Here is a 21,978-nt window from a genome sequence, read left to right on the forward strand (position 1 = left end):
TTGCTTGTGCATTTTATTCATCTGTGTATAACAGTATCTACCCCATATTAGGCATGTGATGAATAATTGTTGAAGGAAGAGGGTCTAAAAATAAAAGAGAGAGAGTGAAAACTGGTCCAACCACTATAAAGAGCTGTGTGGAGTTTCTTGACCTACTAAACATAGAGCTTCCATATGATCCAGCAATTCCACTCCTAGGTATTTACCCAAAGGACACAGAAACATCAATTCCAAAGAGCACCTGCACCCCTATGTTTATAGCAGCACTATTTACAATAGCTAAGCTTTGGAAAAAACCCAAATGCCCAAAAATAGATGACTGGATCAAGAAGATGTGGTACATATACACCATGGAATATTACTCAGCAATCAAAAAAGATAAACACATGCAATTTGCAGCAACATGGATGGCGCTGGAAGAGATCATGCTCAGTGAAATAAGCCAGAAAGAAAAAGAAAAATACCGGATGGTCTCACTTATAGCAGGAATCTAGAAAACTTAAATAAGGGACCATGAAAATGAATAACTATAAGAAAGTGAAAATCAAAATCAACAAAAAACTATGAACCAGAGACACTCTATGGGGGGTGGGGGGCAGGGAGGGGAGGGATTGGGGTCAAAATAAGGAGGTTGCAATTGTATGGGGAATATAAAAATAAAATTTATTTAAAAAAAATAAAAGAGAGAGGTGAAATTTCTTGAATGGGCTGTGTATTGTATGAATGAGAAAGAACTTTCATGTATTCATGACCCATCCATGCCTTTGTTCTGGGTAGTGGACAGTGAGGTGTGGTGAGGGCTCACCATCTGAGACAGAAGCTATAGACTGAGTCATGGTGATGTTACTCATTCTGTGAGTATGGTGGGCACTTTTTGGCTTCCACCCAAAGCATCTATTACTCAGAGCTGTAATTTCCCTGCATAGTTATGTTCTTCTCAGATGTGATCTGGTTGATTAATCTCAGGCAGCATCAAGGATAGTTCCAAAGGGGTGTTGGGAAGATTGAGTTAGTATAGTCAAGGCACTTAGAACAGTGCCTGCCTAGCACTGACTAAGTGGTGTTGTTACATAAACCGATATTTTCTTTGTTGATGAATAACATTTGCAATAATACAAATCATTGAATTAGGTGACATCCTGCTATTTTATCTTAAACTCCACAACCTCCCTTCTAATTGATGAACTCATTCAACTAACTAGCCAATCTTTTATGATGCAGATGGTACATGTATACTACATTAGTTACAGTAGGGGGCAAAGGCAAAGGAAACATTTTATATTTTCATGGAGTTCAGAAAACACTTGTCTTAGTCACTCTCTTAGTGGGTCTGAAGCCAAAATTATCACACTTGGTGCAAGTGAATAAAATGTGGATTGTTGCAGTGGGAAAATGCCCATTTTTGTCCACTCATGAGTTAACTGGATGTTACTAGAAGATTTGACAAGCATCCCTTAGGCTTTCCCCTCTATTCTGGTGTTCAATAGACAGAGACATAAGAGGGCATGGAAGGGAGGTCTGCTCTATGGATTCAGCTGCTGAGAGGTTCTTTAAGTTGGAAGCATAAAAGAACTCCCTTTTTGTGATAGAATTGAAAACTGTGATTTTATGCTCCTTACATGCTTCCACTTAAAAGGACCACTTGAGCACCTGAATCCATTTAAGATTCCTAATTGTAGCTACATGTTTGAAAGGGGCAGAATTTATACTCATTGAATCTTACAAGTGAAGCTTATGTCTATTCTTACACCCTAGTTATTTATTTCTCTTTTCCCCCATTGCTCTATGTAATTTATTGGAAGGAAAAAAAAAGCAATACAATTGCCCTGTGATCTTGCCATAATATTTTAAAATTATACAAAATGAGGTTGAGGAATACATGAAGCTTGGAGAATCTTCAAGTTCTGTGATTATGGGAATAAATACTATGGATATTTCTTTCCTCTGCTTAGAAGAATTGCTGGCTCAACCCTTTTTTGTGGCAATATTCTCCTCAGCCCTCTAAACTCAGTTCAAATATCATGTTCCCCACTCTTGCATCATCTCTGTAGTCCCTGCAGTGAGTATTCCAACTGGAGCTGTAATTATATATTTCACTCTTTTTGCTCTAGTTCCATCCCACTGTAGAGTCTTATCGATTAGTCTAGATTTGCTTCCAAGCTGTGAGTTCCTGGAAGGTAGAGTTGATATCTACTTATCCTAATTGTAGACATTGTGCAAGTAAGTTGCCTATTCAGGCTAAGAGTCTCAGTAAATATCTGTGGGATGATTGAATGAATATCCCCAATTCCATGACCTTAGTAGATTTCAAACTTACATGGAAATTAGATGTGTGTGTTTACAATTGGGGGATGTTAAAGAATTAGCTTATGAAGACTGGAATTAGTGTTCACTAGATGGGCTCAATCCTGCTAATCTTTTTGGGGAAATCTGAGATACTGTGATACTGGGACCATGGCTATCTAGAGATCCATACAAAAGTGGCAGATATTATATATGTTTATATTTTGCTATCACACAAACTTTATTACTGTATAAAATGTTCTCTTTAATATTATATTTAACTTCTGATTTTGTTAACTATTCCTTAAAGACGATCTACATTTAGACACTAATTGAAAAACTCAGTCATCTTCATAATCACCTAGTAACAGAAACTATGGATTGGCTACCCATGAACCTACTTTCCCTTTTCTTTCTCTACTTTAGAGAGCAGGAAGCAGAAACATCTTCCCAGATCTCCCTGCAGTTAGTGTTGGCCATAGCACACATTTCTAGCTGATGAGAGGAAGGCAAACATCTCCTCCCAAAGTGAAAGTTCCTGTTTGGAACTTTCATGCCTTGAGAAACAATGGCCATCTGACCCCGGGAAGACTAATCTATAATCAGAAATGACAGGGAAGGAGACTGGGTCATGGATATGCTACTGAACCATCCCACCAGGATGGACCTTCTTATGATGTGCATCAGCGAATAGGCTTCTTACTTTTCTAAGACACTGCAATAGAGTTTTCTGTTCTTCTCAGCCAAATACAACACAATTAATACATTGAAATAGGCTGGTTTATGCTGCAGCAAATATACAATCTGTTCATTTCAGTAGCTACACACACACACACACACACAGTTTATTTCTTGCTCATGGTGTGGCTACTGTGGTTTTATATGACTCTCTAGGGAGCTGACAGGCATGTGCCAACTCAGCATTCCAGGCTAATGAACTCTCACGGCAATTCCATATCAACATACACCCCCTTGATCCCTGCAGCAGGGGGAAGACACAGAGTTGGAAATTTGATCAAGTATGATTAAGTACCCTGGCCAGAAGTGGCATACTTTCTGTCAGCACACATTTCATTGGCCAATCCAGATTATCTGGCCTAGAGCAATCCAAAGAGTGTAGAGAACAATCTTCATGATGGAAGAGGAGTCTGGAGATTGTTGAGTAGTAGTTATGTCTACTTTATCATCAGAGATCTTCATTGTCAGTTGAAAACTAAGGGAACAATATTATTGAAAAAATGACCAGGCAAAGCCGTTTATATGATTTGATTAGATAAAGAGCAAAACCTTCCTGTTCTAATAAATAAAACCAGCTTCACCTTTTTTCACATGGCATTATATGGGAGCAGAGCTGTGCTCTAACAGGTGTGGCAACAGGTATGAGGCACCATGAGTTACAAAACACATGGAATGTGGAGACATTCTCATTAACCCACTGGTGATTTTCCACGAGTTCTCTGATATTTCTCCACCAAACTGTGAATCTGCTGTGATTCTAAAAATGAAATAGGGAGAGAGGCTGCTGGTCTGTAATTGCTCAGGACACTTTCCAGCTGCCATCCCAGCAGGTCCTTCTCCTAACTAGTTTTCTCATTGTTGTAACACCAGTGAAATGATTTTAAAAAGTCTCTGGGAGTTTGGTAAATAGATTTGAGTTGAGCATGACTCAGAACACCAGGCTTTTGCGTGGATTCAACAAAAAAGTTGTTGGCACGCTGGAGGGTAAATGGTGCAAACTTTGGAAATATCAGCCAAGAAAATGCGCAGTTTGCAAATACTATTCTATTGGGTTGTCTTGGACATTCAGTGAGTGGGTGGAGGACCCCCTTCCAGGGCTGAGTCTGTTGCTGGCTGTGATGCTTTGCACCTTAATGATCTTTGAAATCAGACATTTTAACCTTTGAGTCCAGCCTTGACATTTTCTAGTTGGTGGACTTAGTCACCTCTTCTCCTTAAACTTCAGTGTCCTGTCTGGGCAATGGAGATAACACCACCTCACTGACAGGATTTCAGGGAGGATAGATAGCTGTAAGGATTCCTCGTGAATTTGCTTTACTGTCCTCTGCTCCCCATGGATTCTCCTTTCTCAGTAGAAGTCAGATAATTTTGAGTAAGATAGTTTAGATTTTTCAGGATCAGACTAAGTCTCTTAAAGTTTTTCTTTAAAAGTTATCCTTGAAAAATTTTATATTTCATGAAAATATATAAAAAATTCTAGTGTCTTTCTTCAGAAGTCCTTAGAAAACTGTGAGAAAATTTAACATTTGAATGAGTTTTTATTTTTTATGGGAGTGTCCAACTCCAGGGTTAGAATGCAGAGATCTTTTGATTAACTCTGGACTTTATCTATTGGAGGCTTGGCTCAGTGGTGTTATGGAAAAGCTGTGAATTATGGACAGAGGGACTAGGAGTTGCAGTTGAGAAGCTGTTGGCTGGGTGGGCTGGATACCTGCAGGAGTAATGCTCGGAGGCCTCAGGTGGTATTGCGCTGGCTTCTGCAGTAGCACGTATTGAGTGAGGTAGGTTCGGTTTAGGATATGACTCTGAAGAAGGCAAGGGTGCAGTGAGAAAGAAGAGTTGGAGGGTGAGACAGGTTGATAATATAAATTATGGCTAACAAGCACTATTTTATACCATGGTCATGTGCTAATGATAATAAACATTGCTAGAACTTATTTGGGACTTAGTATGGGGTAGGTGCCTTTATAATTGCTATTTCATTTAATCATCAAAACAACCCTGACAGTCTCTGTCATTATCCCCACTGTATAGGCAAAGGAACTGCAACTTCTTAAGTTCGAGGAACTTCCCTAGGGAGGCAACTAACTGTTTTGGTCACAACCTGAATTCAGCTCGGCTTGATTATGAATCATTTCTTCCCCCACTTAATTAACCTGTCAACATATTAATGAGATTGCAAGGACTCGTTTCTCAAAGAAGCTGCAGCAATAAGACATGAGACAGAAAGGAATGAAGCTGTAGCAGATAAGGGAGAGCAAGGATATTACAGAATTTAACTAAATCGTATTAGGAAAGTAAAATTGTCCTGGTTTCACGCACCAGCATGGAGGCACTTCCAGCTCTTCCCTGGTCCTGTCTGGTCCTCCTGTCTGGTCCTCTCGTTGGCCCTGATGTCACCTCACCCACAGTATAACCTGTGGAGACTCTGTTCGCTTAGTTGCCTATGAAGATGTGATTTAGAAGTGATGGGTGCTGAAATCAGGAGTTGACATTATTTGAGAAATCTGATGTCAAATTTGGCTCCTTTTCTCTTCAGAGAAAAGGGTGCTGAGGGAAAAGTAAAACCTTACTTTTAGTAAGGTTTAGTAATTGAGTTAGTACCTACTTGATTAATGCCACGACAATTTCATAATCAGTAGACAAAATTTCAGCCACCAAAAGTAATTTCAAAATACTCCAATATTTGCTATATATTCTTATATTTAAGCATCCTACTTCTTAGAATCACACTCAGTTTTAAGTACATCAAATGTTCTGTCCCACTCACTGCCTTCATACATTGCAGCTGTTGTCATAACTCTTACTTTAAAACACCCTGAGATTTCTCTTCCAGGCTAAGTCTATGTACTCTTAGCTTTTTCTTAACTCTTTTTCTAATCACAGTGCACACCCCCTCTGATGGAGAGGACCTCCAACATTGAGAAAGTCAAGGCTGAATCCTCATTAGCAGTCTGCACTAGGCAGAAATCTGGAAAATATCTCACCTTAATAGCTTTTGTCCTATGAAGGTGTTTTTGTTGACCACCAACTCTTGAAGTGGGAGTGAGGGTAGTAGGGCAGCTGCTTTCACAGCTGGCCTAGAAAGCACTGTGGTGGCATTAGTTTGTTATCTTTGACACGTAGGCTCTCACTTTCTGATTATTCAGAGTCATGAAAGGCTATTAGTTTAAATTTGATTTTGCACCGGAGAACACTCTTAATGTAGGCAAACTCTCCGAGGCAGCTCTTAATTATGCTCAAATATTCACTGAGGGACATGTTTGGCCTCTAGAAGTAATTCATACTCAGTAGTCCAGAAAGAAGAACCCCTAGTAGGATAAATGAAAGTGTCTTTCTCCTATACAAAATCAAATGTATTATTGCTTCAAGCCAAATACCTACAGTTCATAATTATATCTCACATGGTTCCTTAGCCCTAGCATCACTGCAGTCTTATTCAGTGCAAAAGGCAAATGTTTATTAATTTGAGGCCAGATGGAAAGCTTGATAGATTTTACTATTATGCCCAAGAGAGCACTGTTGGAGAAATATAATTGGTGCTTAGCAAATTGAAAGCATACTTTTGATTGCAATAATTTCTTGCTCAGGTTCAATGCATCATTTTCTGAACTATATTCAAGTTGCAAAAGTTATGAGTCAGCTAAACATTTTAAGGTAAGAATTGTAGATAACCCTAGAGCTATGCATATAATTTAAAAAATTGATGTGATAGCTGTTATTTTTAAGAGAGCTTATTTGTAGGAAGCAAGAGTTATACTATTGGAGTAGAAAATAAGTCTGATTTAATTACTTTCCTATCTCTATAAAAAAGGGATACACACAAACTAATCCAGAGTTTAGAGTATACATAAGATAGCAGGTTTTATATATGGCTGAGAGAAGTGATCGTGTATATGTCTGTTTTTTATACAATAAGCTGCAGCAATAATAGTAAAGGAGACCATAAATGACTAAAATGTCAGAGTAACCTGAAACCTCACTTTGACCAACAACCCAACAGTTTCCCCTAAAACCTTTTATCTTCATACCTGATATGTAGGTAAAAAGGAGAAATCTGTTTCAAATTTGAGGGCAACTAGTCATGATTCATGTCCTCTATCCATTTTCCTCCCATTTTCCTTTAGTAATAGTACCCCTTAAAATTTGATGTTGATCAGGTATATTCCTGAGGCTCTCTTATGATAAAATAGGGTTACCCAAATGAGTTATGGCAAATAAGATGTGAACAAATGTGATCTGTATAAATTCAACCAAATTCCCAGTATATGACTAAGCGTGCTTCACTTCTTGTCTCTTTCCTGTATGCTGAATACAGAGATGATGAGATTGAAACACCAACATTGGAAGTAGAAGAGACAAAGAAATGGAAAAACATTCCCTGACCATGTGTTGGAAGAAATAACATTATCAAAAATGGCCATCCAAGTCAAAACAATATGCAGATTTAATGCAATCCCTAACAAAGTTTTAATGGCATTCTTCAAAGAAATAGAGCAAACATTATGGAAATTCTTATGGAACCACAAAAGAGCCTAAATAGCCAAAGAAATCCTGACAATACATAAAGAAGAATTAAGGTATCACATTTTCAGACTTTAACCTATACTATGAAGCTACAGTAATCAAAACTGTATGATACTAGAACAACAACAACAACAAAAAAGATACACAGACAAATAGAATAGAATTGAGAGCCCAGAAATGAACCTACACCTCATGGACAGTTAATCTATTAGAAGGGTGCCAAGAATATACATTGATAGCAAGGAAAGCCTCTTCAATAAGTGCTGTTGGGAAAATTGGACCATTACAATGAAAAGAATGAAATTAGACCACTATTTCACACTATACATAAAAATCAACCCAAAATATAAAAGACTTGAATGTAAAACCTGAAATCATAAAATATACAAGAAGAAACAGGAAAAATACTCAGTGACACAGGCTTCCTATATGTCTTTGTGAATTGCTCTTTGGCAGTGAGGGAAACACTGCCAGAGAATATAAAACTATTGCCAGAAAATATAAAACTATTGGGAGTACATCAAATTACAAAGTTTCTCTACAGTGAAAGAAACTATCACTAAAATATAAAAAAAATACATCCACTAAATGGAAGAAAATATTTGCACAGTATATATCCAACAGGGGATTGATTTCCAAAATTAACAAAGAACTCTTAAGATTCATCAAAAAGGAAACATATAACCCAATCAAAATGGGTAGAAGAGCTAAATGGGTATTTCTCTAAAGAAGACATATGGATGGCCAATAGACACATGAAAATATGTCATCATTATCATCAAGAAACGCAAATCAGGGCTTCCCTGGTGGCGCAAAAGGTTAAGACACAACTTATGAAGCAATCCTCAGCCACTGCAGCACGAGTTCAATCCCCAGCCTGCCAGGGAGCAACCCACATGATGCAGTAAACCTTTCCTGTCTCGCCCACTGCTCCCCTCAGTAGTGTATTTCAGTCTGCCTGTTCTGTTCCCCACTATGTCTCTGGTGAATCCTCTCACCCCCTGCATCTCTAGCCTGTACCCCAGTTTTTGTATGCATAAATAAATAAATATTTTAAAAAAAGAAATGCAAATCAAAACTACAGTGAGATAATGTCTTACACCTGTGAGAATGGCCCATTTCAAAAATACCAGAAATAACAAGTGTTGCTGAGAATGGCAAGAAAAAGGAAATCTTATACACAGCTGGTGGGAATATAGACTGGTCCAGCCCTGTGGAAAACAGAGTGGGGGTTTCTCAAATTATTAAATTGGAACTACCATATGACCCAGCAACTCCACCTGTAGGTATCTATCCAAAGAATGTAAAAACACTATTTTGATGGGATACATGCACCCCTATGCTCATTGTTGTGGAAGCAACTTAAGTATCCAAAAACACATGAAGATGTGGTATATATATTACTCGGCTATATAAAAAAAGATAAGCTTGTGCCATTTATGACAACATGGATAAAACTGGAGGGAATTTTGTTAAGGGAAACTGGTCAGAAGGAGAAAGACAAATACCAGATGGTCTCACTTATTTTTGGAATACAGAGAAACAAAACAAAGGTTCAGATACAGCCAAACCAATCACAAACTCGAGAAATATGACTGCAGAATTGAAGTCACCAGAGGGGAAAAGGGAAAGAGAGGAAAACGTGGGGAGAGAGCACAACAGACTATGGTGGTGGACTGTGGGTGTTTTGATGATGGATGTGGTGTGGTGACAACACCTGAAGGGGGAGATCCTATACCTTTAAATCATATGTAGCATTGTAAACCCATGTCACATCAAATAAATAAATACAGACGTAAACAGAGAGAAAGACATATGTCAATATTTTAAGCTATAATTAGGGCATTCATTTCAGTAGAAATTGTTAGTGGAAAAATTGGAAATTATCTTAATTTAATTTTTTTTAATTGAAGTAACATTGATTTACAACATGTGTTTTAGAGGGAAATTGCCTTAATTTTAATATTAGGGGAATATTATACATAGCCTATGAAATGTCATAGCATGGACTGTAATTGTTTAATATTATATATACAAATGATATTTTTCTATTATGAGAAAACAGGAGACCATTTTTTTCTGCAGTATATCCTTTAGCACTCTGTATATTTGGTTTTTCCTGTTTTCTTTGATGTGTTTTCCATAAATATCTTCAATGATTTTAAAATCACTTTTAGAATTACATAATTTCTATGTCAATAATCAATGTGCAGTAACTTCTGTGAAGGATCATGTTTCTACTTATTCAAGTGATAAGCCCAGAAAGTGCGAATGTGGACACACCAACTGTGCAGTTGAGGATGTTAACTAGGTCATGGTGAAGCTGACTTTCCTACTATCACAGATGTCAGATGTGACTGAGGCACTGAGTACTGGTGACTGACCAAATGGTCCAATTCTTTTTTGACTTCATCTTATGACATTCTTCCTTCCACCTCTACAGATAACAAAATTTGAAAGTGCTGTGCTATGCACTGATTCTGATTGCCATAATTACTAAAATCATAGATTAGTCTGGGTTATGAGTTTTGAAGTCATTTTTAAGGCTATAAATAAGTGTCAAAGCTCAGATTATTCTGATGGTACGAGTTAGAGGAATCATCAGATCATCATCAAAAACAGAGTCTCTGGGGTGGGGAGAGCTGTTTTAGCCACCACTTCTACCTCAGAGGGATCAATTATCTTGCTACATCACTGGGATACCTTGCTAGGTGGTTCTGAAAGGGAAGTTGTAGATCAATCATCAGGCTGATTGCATCCAGCTGAAATAAAAATAAGACTTTGTTTAAAATGTTTTTTTTCTACTCCAGTATCATCTTCTGTTGATTAGGAGATGCAAATAATCAGTTTGATAGAAATTTCTTCCAATTCCCATAATGTGGTTTTATTACAGAAAAATCAGCCTTCAATGAGTAGACAACTTGGTTGAAATAAAAATACTTTTCTTTACTCTGTCTTTCCCTTAATTCATTTCATTTTTTCTTTTTAGATTTGGATTTGAGAAAGACTGCCCTATTACTTGAAGAAATTATATTCATTCTCCAAGGCAAAGAGCATCACTATTTTCATGCCTCTCAGTCCTTGGAGAATAATAAGAGTTGTTCCTCCTTACTCCTGCAGGACTTGACAAATGATGCTGAGATGTGTCTCACATTGTGTCTTTCTCACTAAGCCATGAGCAGGACTGTGTCACATTTTGTTTTATATGTCCACGTTCAACTCCAAGATAGGGGGTATTGTATAAAAGGCTTGAGTCAAGCTCAAACTGGTCCTTCAAGAAAGAGTGTTTTTTGGTGATGTCATGCTTATCAAAAAATTTAGACACCCTGTTATTTCACTTATGGGAAAGCAGTGAGAAATGGAAGAAAATTATCTAAGAGGTCTGCATTTTGCATTTTATTCCCTCTAGATATTTGGTTATGAACTGGAAATTCCCTCTAGATATTTGATTATGAAATAGAAATAGCTAAAAGGAAGCCAGCAATGGTTAAGTTGAATGAAACACACATTAAGGTTTAAAATTATATCAGTTTCTTTGTTAGATTTACTCTCTACTTTTATCAATAAGGTTTCAAAAGTAATGTGATCTCTTTGATGAATCTTAAATTAAATCTGAGCTTTTGATATAGCATTTCTCTTCTTAGGACTGATTGGCTGGTGGTGGATGTAACTGGACATTTGGTGGTGGGTGTGTTGAGAAAAGGTACTTCTGGAACCTATACAGTGTTGCAAATGAATGTTACCTCAATTAAAGAAAAAAGAAAAAGCAGACCCATAAGATATGTTCTCCTAAAAAAGTTTCTCTTGTCGAAAAATTTTTGTCCCTTATTTGGGAATCATAATTCTCTGAGGGAGACTGAAGGACATCCACGCAGTTTTCTTCCCTCTATGAGTAGGAATAAATACAATGATATTCTGACAGATATTTATTACTTGCCTATAAAAGAATGCATTAGGAAATTATATATATATAATTGGTTATGATTTTAGAGTTTTGTATTTCCATTAAATTCCATAACACAAAATAACTAAATTAGAAAGCTTTTTAGAAAAAAATCTACGTGTGTATTGCTTATCAGTTAAAAGAATTTTGTGGTATGGTTAGATTATGAGAAGAGATTGAGGTTAGTGACTATGTCTACAAAATTTATCTTAGCCAGGCAGGCTGCTGACAGTCTGGAAATTGGATAGCACAGACATTTAAGGAATCTGCACTAGGTAAGAGACAGCATAAAAAGCTGCAGTGAATTTAACAACACAAGGCATTGTGCTATTCTTTCCCAATAAGCTACAGGAGAATACTGTCTTGAAGGAGAAGCTAGGGAGTGTTGTATGAAAGGCAGTTCTTGAAGAGTGAGGTTATTTCATTTAATAATTGTTTGTATTATCATATAGATCCTCTATTTGACCAGGTATGTTTTAGTGCGGAATAAAAATCATATTCTATAATTGTAGGATTGAGAGAATGGAAAGAGTATATAAAGGCAGACAATGCCATTTCCTGTCAACATGGGGGTAGAGATCAGATTCCTTTCATAGGAACAATCAAAGAAGAGAGAGAAAGCAGGGACTCTGAGTGGGAGCAAAACTGGTTCTTCTATGCTAATATCAGAGGAATGATAAACCAATAACACAAGTTTAAAAGATAATGAAAGAACTTCTACTAGGAAATCACTGTATTTGAGGCAAATGTTTTTTCATTTTCTTTGAAGTCCCAAATAATTTGTTTCCCTTGCAATATATATGCATGGATAAAGTTTCTTTGTGTAAAGAAATTTTGCATAAAGTTTGTTGTGACCAACTCCCTAGAAAACAGAACTAAATTGGTTAAGGAACTGGCAGATTGCTTATTCCAAATATTCTGGTTTGCTCAAATTTTGGATCCAGAGCATATTTCTTATCTTAAAGTATCTAGAAGCTAACGGCCAATTTATCCAGAGTTGATTTTACCCAATCACATGTTAGTCCCAACCACATGTCCATTTTTCAAATTATTAGCAAACACTTTATGCAGTGCCCTGGTATAGGTGCTAGGATATAGCAAAAGATGTGACAGATAAATTATTTGTCCTTGTGGATCTTTTGTCTTAGCCACTCATTGACATCCTAAGTATATATGGGAAAAAACAAGATGATAGAAGTGACGTGATCTGGAGTTAAAATACTTGAAATAATGAAATACTACTCAGCTATAAAAATAAAGATAATATCTGACCATTTGTGAAAATATAGATGGAATAGAGGGGATTATATTAAATGAAATAAGTCAAAGGGAGAAAGATCAATACCAGATGATTTCACTCACGTGTGGAATATAAAAATCAAATGATTTGAAGAGCAAAACCAAAAAAAAAAAAGAGAAACAAATCAAAACCTTGTACTATGTGTACAGAACTAAGACCACCAGAAAGGTGGGGGTAAGCAGGGGAGCAGGCCCAGTGGACTATGGTAGACTATCAGTGGGCTTTGGTGGTAGACTTGTGATATCCTGTATTTGTAGAGGTGTGAACCTGTAGCCCTAAAACATATCCAGTGCTGTAACTCAACATCACTTAAATAAACATTATTTTGAAAAAAAGAATACTTGCAAACTGATCTTGGTTTTGTTTAAAATGGATCAACAGCCTCTATCTGGAGTAATATCAATTGCTGTGGCAGAAGGAAAAGAGTGCCCAGGGAAGCTGATAGTGGTTCTTGAAGTTTCCAGTGACAACAATCATAAAATAGTCACATCTGAGTTCCCCAGAGTGGGAATCCACACACAGGGAAGGCTGGTCACTATTTGTGAGTTAGTCAGATATCTTCCTTCTGAATATCCTCACCCATTTATGTCTGTTTCATTAATTTGTTATTGTCCAAGATCATAGGACCCAATTAATATGCTTTGATGATGTTTCTGGTCAATAAAAAAATAATTTGATATACTCTAGTGTATGATGTTTTGCCCACAGTTTCTAATGGAGTAGGAATATAGTTGAGGCACGAGCATGAATGTGAACTGCTGATCAACCTATGGTATGAGAAATTCTTTTGAACCTCCCTGATGGTATTCAAAATAATTCATTTACCAAACATGGGGTGGAGATCAGATTCCTTCCAGAGGAACAATGGGAGGAGACAGAGAAGGTAGGCACCTGGATGCCATACCAGTGCCAAATGCCATGGTGGTCTATTTCAGCTGCACAGCAGTTAGGATTAGGTTACGACATGGTTATATTTATGAAAGTCTATGATCATCCTTCATGATCTCTTGGACTTATGCAGGGGCTATACTGTGCACCCTTGAAATTCTGAGAGTGATATTAATCTCTGAAATTCCACCTGGCTTTTGGCTCTGCTTCTGATTTACTAGCTTGGCTGTGGGAAGGGAACTAGTTGCAAGGGTTTGGCCATTGCTATCATGATGAATTAATTCTGCAATCAGGGATCTACTGGGAGAGTTGTACAGTGGCTTTGAATATCCTTCCCAGATGTACACTCAGGCACTAGGGAAAAGATAACTGGGTGAATCCTTGCAACTATTGGGCCTATTGTGCTTTTGGACATGGGGTAAGACTCCATTTATAGTCTCCCTCTGCATTTCTCCATTTTAACAGATGGGTGATGATAACATTTTCATTCTCTTTGTGTCACACGTATCCAGTAGTTCTTAAAAGAATTAGTTATTTTCCTTTCCCCAGTTATTTCATCTAGTAAGTGGCTGCATATTGCTTGGAGAAAGATCCTGGGAATCCTAATCAAATATATTTTCTCTGGTGTTGCAGGGATCTTCTTTAAAGAATTCCAAATTACCCTTTAATTGATGATTTGGAAAAAAACAGTCCCAGGTCTGGAACTGGAAGAGGGGTCATGATTTTCCAATGTAGCAGCAGCTCATCAGCTCTTGACAAAAGTGCTCTCTTTGGCTGCTCAGCTTGTCTTGCCTATAGAAACCAAATGGCCTATTAACCTGTTGTGGCCTCCCTACTTCTTTTTTTTTTTTAAAGATTTATTTTTATTTATTTTTTATACAAACACTGGGTATAGTCAGAAACGCGGGAGGGCGAGAGAATTCACCAGAGCCGGAGCAGGGAGCAGAGCAGGCAGAAGGACCGAAGTACACTGCCGAGGAGAGCAGCGGGTGGCAGGAGAGGTCCGTGCGCCATGCGGGACCCTCCTCCCGTGGCCAGGGAGCAGCCGGGGATCGAACTGGCGCCGCAGAGGCCGCGGGCAGCCTCGCAACCCAGTGGCCAACCGCTGCACCACTGGGGAGGCCCTATGGCCTCCCTACTTCTGCAGATTATTGTTGCTGCTTCTGATGGGTAAGTGTGATACTTGGCTTCTGATGTTCTAGGTATCATCTCTATCGATGCCTAGATAGCATAATGATAGCACAAAGCCCAGTTCCATACCAATATTTCCTACCACCAACCTTGAGTGCAGAGGACAGATGTTAATGAGATTCTGAGCAATGCTAGTGTTCCCCTAAGTAATGTATTCCCTATTATTTATTAAAATAAATGTTGCTTTTTTCTTCACTCTCAGAATCACACAGCTGGTAGGTTTTCTGGTTTCCCATATTAATGTTCTTCTATTAACCACTGTTCTGAGTGTCCTGATTCCTTCCTTTTTCAAAACTCTGCCAAGCCATCTCTGGCACCTTCATGTCATTTATTGCAGGTCATCAACATGACCAACAATCTAGAAAGTCATCCCAGGAGAACACGAGGACCATCTTAGGGTGTAACTACTTTACACTTTATATACTAAAGGATTGGTTCTTACAGTTGAGTCTATATCAGAATTCCCTGTAAGGCTTGTGAGAACACAAATTGCTGGCCAATACAATAGAGTTCATAATTAAGTAGACCTTAGAAGGAGCCTGAAAATTACCTTAACAAGTATCCCTAAGGTACTGATGCTGGTGCAGGGACAATACTTTGAAGACCATTAGCTGAAACATGGGGCAAAGCCATCATTCCATCTTCTGTTCCCCAAACCCAAATCTACATGGTGTTGAATTCTGTCTTCTTCACCTTTTGCAGTGGTGTGACACAGGTGAGACATGTTTGATGAAGCTCAGATGAATGAGAACTTATGATATATGTTTTAGAATGTATTTTTGATTATTTATTTACAATAACACTGGGTTGATTCATACTATTTGCTTCGGGGTTAGTTACTATTCATTTAGTTGTTCCAACTACTGAATTCTTATTCTAAAAAGGGTAGAAAAATATATAAAGCTCCCACATACAAGGGAGACTAGACCCTCAAAGGCATCCTAGAAATCCATATTTAAAAATCATAAACCAGAAAATATCATTCCCTGAATTAAATTTTTGTTACATAATGAATACAAAATATGATGGTTCAGTCATTGAATGAATTCCAAAATAATAAAATGAGCCAGAGTAGACTTTGATGAAGACTGACAGTGAGAAATTCACTGTCCAATTAATATTCAGATTTCACTCTTCACTCCAGCTTACCACTCCCTTTTCATAAGACAGCTTGTCTAGGTACGGGCTACCAAGGATCAATTGTTGTGAATTTCAGATTTTCAGCAAGCTGTCAGAGGCTGCTTAGACGTTTCCAAGGAAACAGCTTTGCTTATCAGCAGTGTCTCCACAAAAGAACCAACTTTTAATACACTATTTCCTAGACATAGAAGCAATCAGGGAACTTCTACTCCTGAAAAACCCACAAACCTTGTAGACAAAAATAAAGGCAGCTCACAGTCTTCTTAATTGGAAAGATAGTCCAAAATATTTTAAATTTATTTTCCTTTATTTTCAATGGAAAGGAAGGACATATGATAAAACTTAAAATATTGAATGATCTAGTTTCAGCACAACTTATGAATGTTATTGCTCTCCTGTACTATAACATTATTTTAAGCAAGATTATTTTAGTATTTTATGTTTGAAATTTTGTGATATAATGTTTTAATCTGTATAGCTGATCCCAGATGTAAGTGCAACTCTGTATGAAACTTGGGAGCAAAGTGAAACCTGGACTGTGATTCCGAGAATTTTGAAGCTTAGTAAAAGCTGAGAATGTATGTTCCTGTACAATGTCTAAAATTGCCAGTGTGGAAGGAAAATAAGTGGGCGCAGAGAAGAACTAACTGAATTAAATGCACTCTTCTGACAGTGAAAGGACACTATTTCACAGTCTGATAAGCCTTTAATAAGCACATTTCCCTGACAGCAAATCTGGTCAACAGTTGCCAGTGAGTGACTCCCCACAGAATTGCACAGGTGAACTGGCTATTTTTAAATCCATTGTGTGTGTGTTACAGATTGCTACCCAAAACCTGAGCATAAACTTGTAGAGAATGCCTTTCAGCCTATTGATTGCTTAACCTTCAAAATTACCTCTTGTTTCAGAGACTTCTAAATTTCTTCGCCTTTTCTTTGCCAGGAAATGCAGTAACAATCAACATGAAAGGGAAGAGAAGCAAATAACATCAGTTTGGGAAGATGGTTTTAGACTGATTTTGTTTGCATTCTGATTGGTCCCAATGTTAGTCTACTGTTCAGATCATAGCAATAAAAATATGTTTATAATTGTAATTTCCAGGAGTTTACAAAATAATATGAGAAATCAAACAATAAATGAAATTTTTAATTGAAACCTGCACTGTTTGGTTCAGTGAAGCATTGTTGTGAGTGTTATGATCAGAGAAAGTTTTCTAAAATAAGAAAGAGCTAAATAAAAGTAAACTTTGGGCTTAAGTAAACTTAAGACCAAGTAGTAATTGCCAGCAGGAAAGGAAAAAGGAAGGAAATTGGGAGAAAGAGGACAACAATATGGTGAAGGCTAGATTTAGATTTCCAGTGAGTACTTAAGGTAGTACACCTGCATGCTGATTCTCAATGAGGAACACCTCAAATGTACATACTGTTACACTACAATAGTCCCCCAATTAAAAAATAAAAAAAAGTGAACTTGGTAATGTGGCACCAGGATCAAAGACAACCATGAAATTTATCTGTTACATTCACAACTTTGTTCTCAGAGATGAAATCTAACATTTAGGCACAGAAGGGTGAAAGCAAGTTTGTCAATAATTTGTGCAGGGAAAAAGCAGAGGTTTAATTTTATCACCAATGCAGTGATGGGAAACTACTGCAGGATTATTGCGGGGTATGTAAATCAGTGTGGTGAACAGTTTGTGAATAATATCACTTCATTTAGTTAATCAGAAAATACTGCTTTAGTGCCTTTAATATGCCATCTTTGGCTTTAACATTTGTGAGTTTAGTTTGGGCTTTGGAGTGACACAGCCTGCGTGTGTGTATGTGTTTGTGTGGTAAAAACACAATGTGAAGCATATTCTTTCAGGTCTAGCAAGATGGTGACAGAGAGAAGACTCTGGGATCATCTCCTCCATATATTGATAACCAGAATTTCTATTTGGTTCTTGTGCATACCTTCTATCTGTCTGTTGGTACTCTCATTTTGTTATCCATTTTTTTCCCCCTGAGATTATTTAGTTTTCTATGTCTTATAACCCCCTGGGCTTATTTCAAATGGTTATTTTGAAATTTTTTTTTTTTCAGAAAACTCCCAAATCTGCATTCTTTAGGGTTACTTTCTGGATATTTATATTCCTTTAATTAGTTCTTGCTTCTCAGATTCTTCAAGTCCTGAGTATCAGGGCATGATGAAAAGCCACCTCTGCCAGTCCTCATGGACAGACTTTGACCAGGCAACACCTTCACCAATCAGCCCAGCTAGAGATTCTGGGGGCCCTCTCCCAGCTTTCCTTTGTTTTTTGTATTTTTAGGTTTTGTGCATGTAGATTTCTCAATAGAGGGATTTACCCCTCCTTTCTTCCTTCCTTCCTTCCTTGAGTTTGTAATATTTTATTTCCTGTGATGACTGAGTTTTGCATGATGGTTTGCTTATTTAATAACACCTGAAAGCTTACTGTGTTGGAAAGTACACTAATAACTGTACCCCCAAACTTGTTCCTCCTTCAGTGTCAATGACTGACATCATAATGCACTGGGTGGATAAGCCTTAGTAACGTAAGTATCACTCTTAGTATCTTTTTGCTTTAACTGCCACACAAGTCTTTCACGACATCTTATTAGTTTTACTTTCCAAACAACTTTCATATTTTTTGTTTTCTAACTGTAACATGGCTACTTTGGTAAAGACACCAATACCTTACCTGAACTATTGCAATAATTTCCAAAAAGTTCTCTTTGCATCTACTCTTCCCACGTAACTCATACATTCTGAAATCAGAATTCAGAGTGACAAAAGCATACGTAATCTTGTCACTTATTGGGAATTACCTGATATTATTATGATAAGACTTTCATCATTAACAGAATTCCAAAAATTTCAGTATAATCTGTTCCCTTCCTGTGCTTCTAGACTGTGTTACTCTCTTTTTATACTCTGTGCTACAACCGCCCTGGTCATGTTTCAGTTCCTCCAGCAAGAGGATATGATATGAGAAAGTATCATATCCTTCATTCAGGAATGACTGTAAGTCCTTGAGTCTCAGCATAAAAGTGACTCCACAGGAAAGTTCCCCTGATACCTCAGTCTAGCTCAGGACCATATTCGTATTCTCAGCATACTTCATATTTATTTCTTAAGTTACTTATTGTCATTTTAAGAAAAGAATTATGTACTTGCCAGATTAATATTATTGTTATGAATGTTTTTCCAGGTAGAAGGTAAGATCTAAGAGGGTAGATATCATGTCAATTTCATCTACACCATGTCTTCAAAATCACATAGAGTCTAGCAAAGAGGCTGCTCCTAATAGACATTCGTTGAATGAATGAATGAAGAAAGAAATGGGTGATGTGATATCTGAACTGAGTTTTGAAGAACATGTAGGAGTTAGCCATATGGCTGGGATGGGGAGGGTAGCAGAGACATTGGGAGTAAAGAAACATCAGAAGGAGGAATGTGAGAGGTAGGAGGATGAGAATGGCAAGAGATGAGTCGGACTTTCAGCCAGAAGTAATGAAAAGCATTGCGTGCTATTCTAAGACATATGGATTTTACCCCAACGATAGTTGGAAACTATAAAGGAAATTTAAATAGATAAATGTCGGGATCAGATTGAATTATGGCATAAAACATTTTGCAGAAGTACAGTGAATGGATTGGAGAGAAGAAAATTTTGCGACAGGGACCAGGCAACAATCTGCTAGACTAATTCACTTGAGAAGTGATGGTATCCTGATCTAAGGCAGTTGTGCAGGACAAAGAAGGGATGAATTGTGAAGATTATAAAGGGATTTAAATGAGATGACTTTATCACCAAGTGGAGAGTAACTGGGGATGGGTTATGGATTAATCCTTTGCTTTTCATTTTGCAACCCTGGGTGAATAGTGCTCATAGTCATAAAGATAGCAGATAATGTACAAGAGACAGATTTAGTCGTGATGGCAAAATATTGATTTGCTTATTGTATTTTGTGTATGAAACACTTGAGAGCTGTCAGTGGAACTGCCTAGATGTGAGCACAGGAGGTAGCTGATAGCACAAGAGTAGACACACCTATCTAGGGAACAAGGTGGAGCTTTATTTTATAGTTGAAGAAGTCTTTGAGAGGCCAGTAAAAATTTTTCAGTTTGAGTTTGTGAGCATCCACAAAGTTTGGTTACAATTTTAGGGGGTTGACATACAAGCGAAGACCATTTTTATTTGCTTCTAAAGAAGAAAAAATAGGGAAATAAATAAAGGAGTGAACAGCCAAGGTAAGTTCAAGAAGAATACTGCATTCAATTGACCAGAAATATGGGAATGAAAAAAGAATTTGTCAGAGAACAAAAGAGAGTAAGAAATTGGAGTGATCGGGGAACCACAACTTTCTGTTGTTACCATGAACAACTTTCTGTTGTTACCACTTTAATATTATCTCAGACAGAACAGCTAACAGAAGAATTTCAGGGTTCAGGGAAGGAAGGAGGAGGTTGAGACAGGTCAGTTTAGGGAGCGAAAGAGTCCGGTGTGACAAAGTCCTGGTGATAAGGACAGGATGCCTTGGTTACAACCCAATAACAGCACACACAGGAGGGACCCCAACTGCACTTACACCTCCTGCAGAGAAGGAATGGCAAGGCCTGGCTGACTATAGGTGAGCTGGACGCCGGCTGGCCCACAGTGACCTGACCCCAGTCTCCATCTGCCTGCCCACTTCCCATTGCACAGATAGAGCAACACTGTGTTTTCTCTGTGCATGAGCAGAGCTGGGAAGGCACAGTGGTTTGCTGAGACCCACTGGCCTCCCCTCCCCCCAACCCAATAGTGAGGAGCCCTGGTTACCCAGCAGCTGTTTGCTTTGGAGACAGAACTTGCCATTGTGTTCCATGCGGTCCACGAGGCCTACAGGACACTGGCAATCAGTGGCTGAACATTGAGAGCCAGAGGGCAGTGATGGAAATGTCTGCCCTGCTGGTCCTGCAGCAGCTGTGGGCTGCCCTGCTACTGTTATATGACGGTACAAGACAGGTGCTGGGACTCCTTGAAATTCCCTGGCAGATCCTGCTTTATGCTGTTCTCCTCGCTTAGACATTAAAGATTGGACAGAGTTTGAGGGGAGGGAAAGAACTTTCAGGAATGTATTCTGTTCTTGAAAAATGCCCTGGGCAAGGCCTGGGGAAAATCCCCCTTTTATGTTGTTGGAGGACAACAGTTTTTCCAAAATTAACAGAAAGTGAGAAAGTAACACCAAGTGTACAAAAGTCCCCCCAGAAATTTGTTATGGACGAAAAGAGCTAAGCCTGAGAAATCATTGATTCAAAACAAGAAGTTTTCTGGTTATTTTTTATTTTTTAATTTGTTTTTATTGTTGCATCATAACTATGTTTCTGGAGGGAGGGTAAAGAGGCATGAAAAGAAGATATGAAAGTTTCTGCAAGTGGAGTTCAAATATCCGATTATAATTTGTAGGAAAGTCAGCAACTTTGTGTTGCCACATAGTTCACAACAGCCGATGGGATTCTGCAGAGACAGCAATACATTGTCATAGGTGTAAAAGCAAAGACGGATGACGGTTTGTTAGATGATGGAGAAGGTATTCCCAATTAAGTGGAAATTGAATGACATGAACATCAAGATCTTTTTTCACCTCAGAGATGCTGTGATTCTCTTTTCAGGAATTCATAGGGAGAGCAAGAAAACCTTTTATTCTTCTTGTTTGAGAAAATTGTGCCTACATTCAGAAGTGCAAGTTGCACTGCCAGTGGTATTTGCATAGTTTTGGGCTGATGTGCCATGGGAACTATCTGTCAGATCTAGTTACAAGAAACATGTGATGCATTAGATTTAATCAAAGGCGATATGTCACAGCTTCTGCCTTGGGAATTTGCTAATGATGATGTGTGTTTTCTTTGTCTTTGAAACCATATGACAAATTTTGGGATCATAGAGTGAAACTTGCTTTCACTTTGATTTTAAACATTAAATGA

This window comes from Talpa europaea (genome assembly GCF_964194135.1).
Source record: "Talpa europaea genome assembly, chromosome: 5".
NCBI lineage: Eukaryota > Metazoa > Chordata > Mammalia > Eulipotyphla > Talpidae > Talpa > Talpa europaea.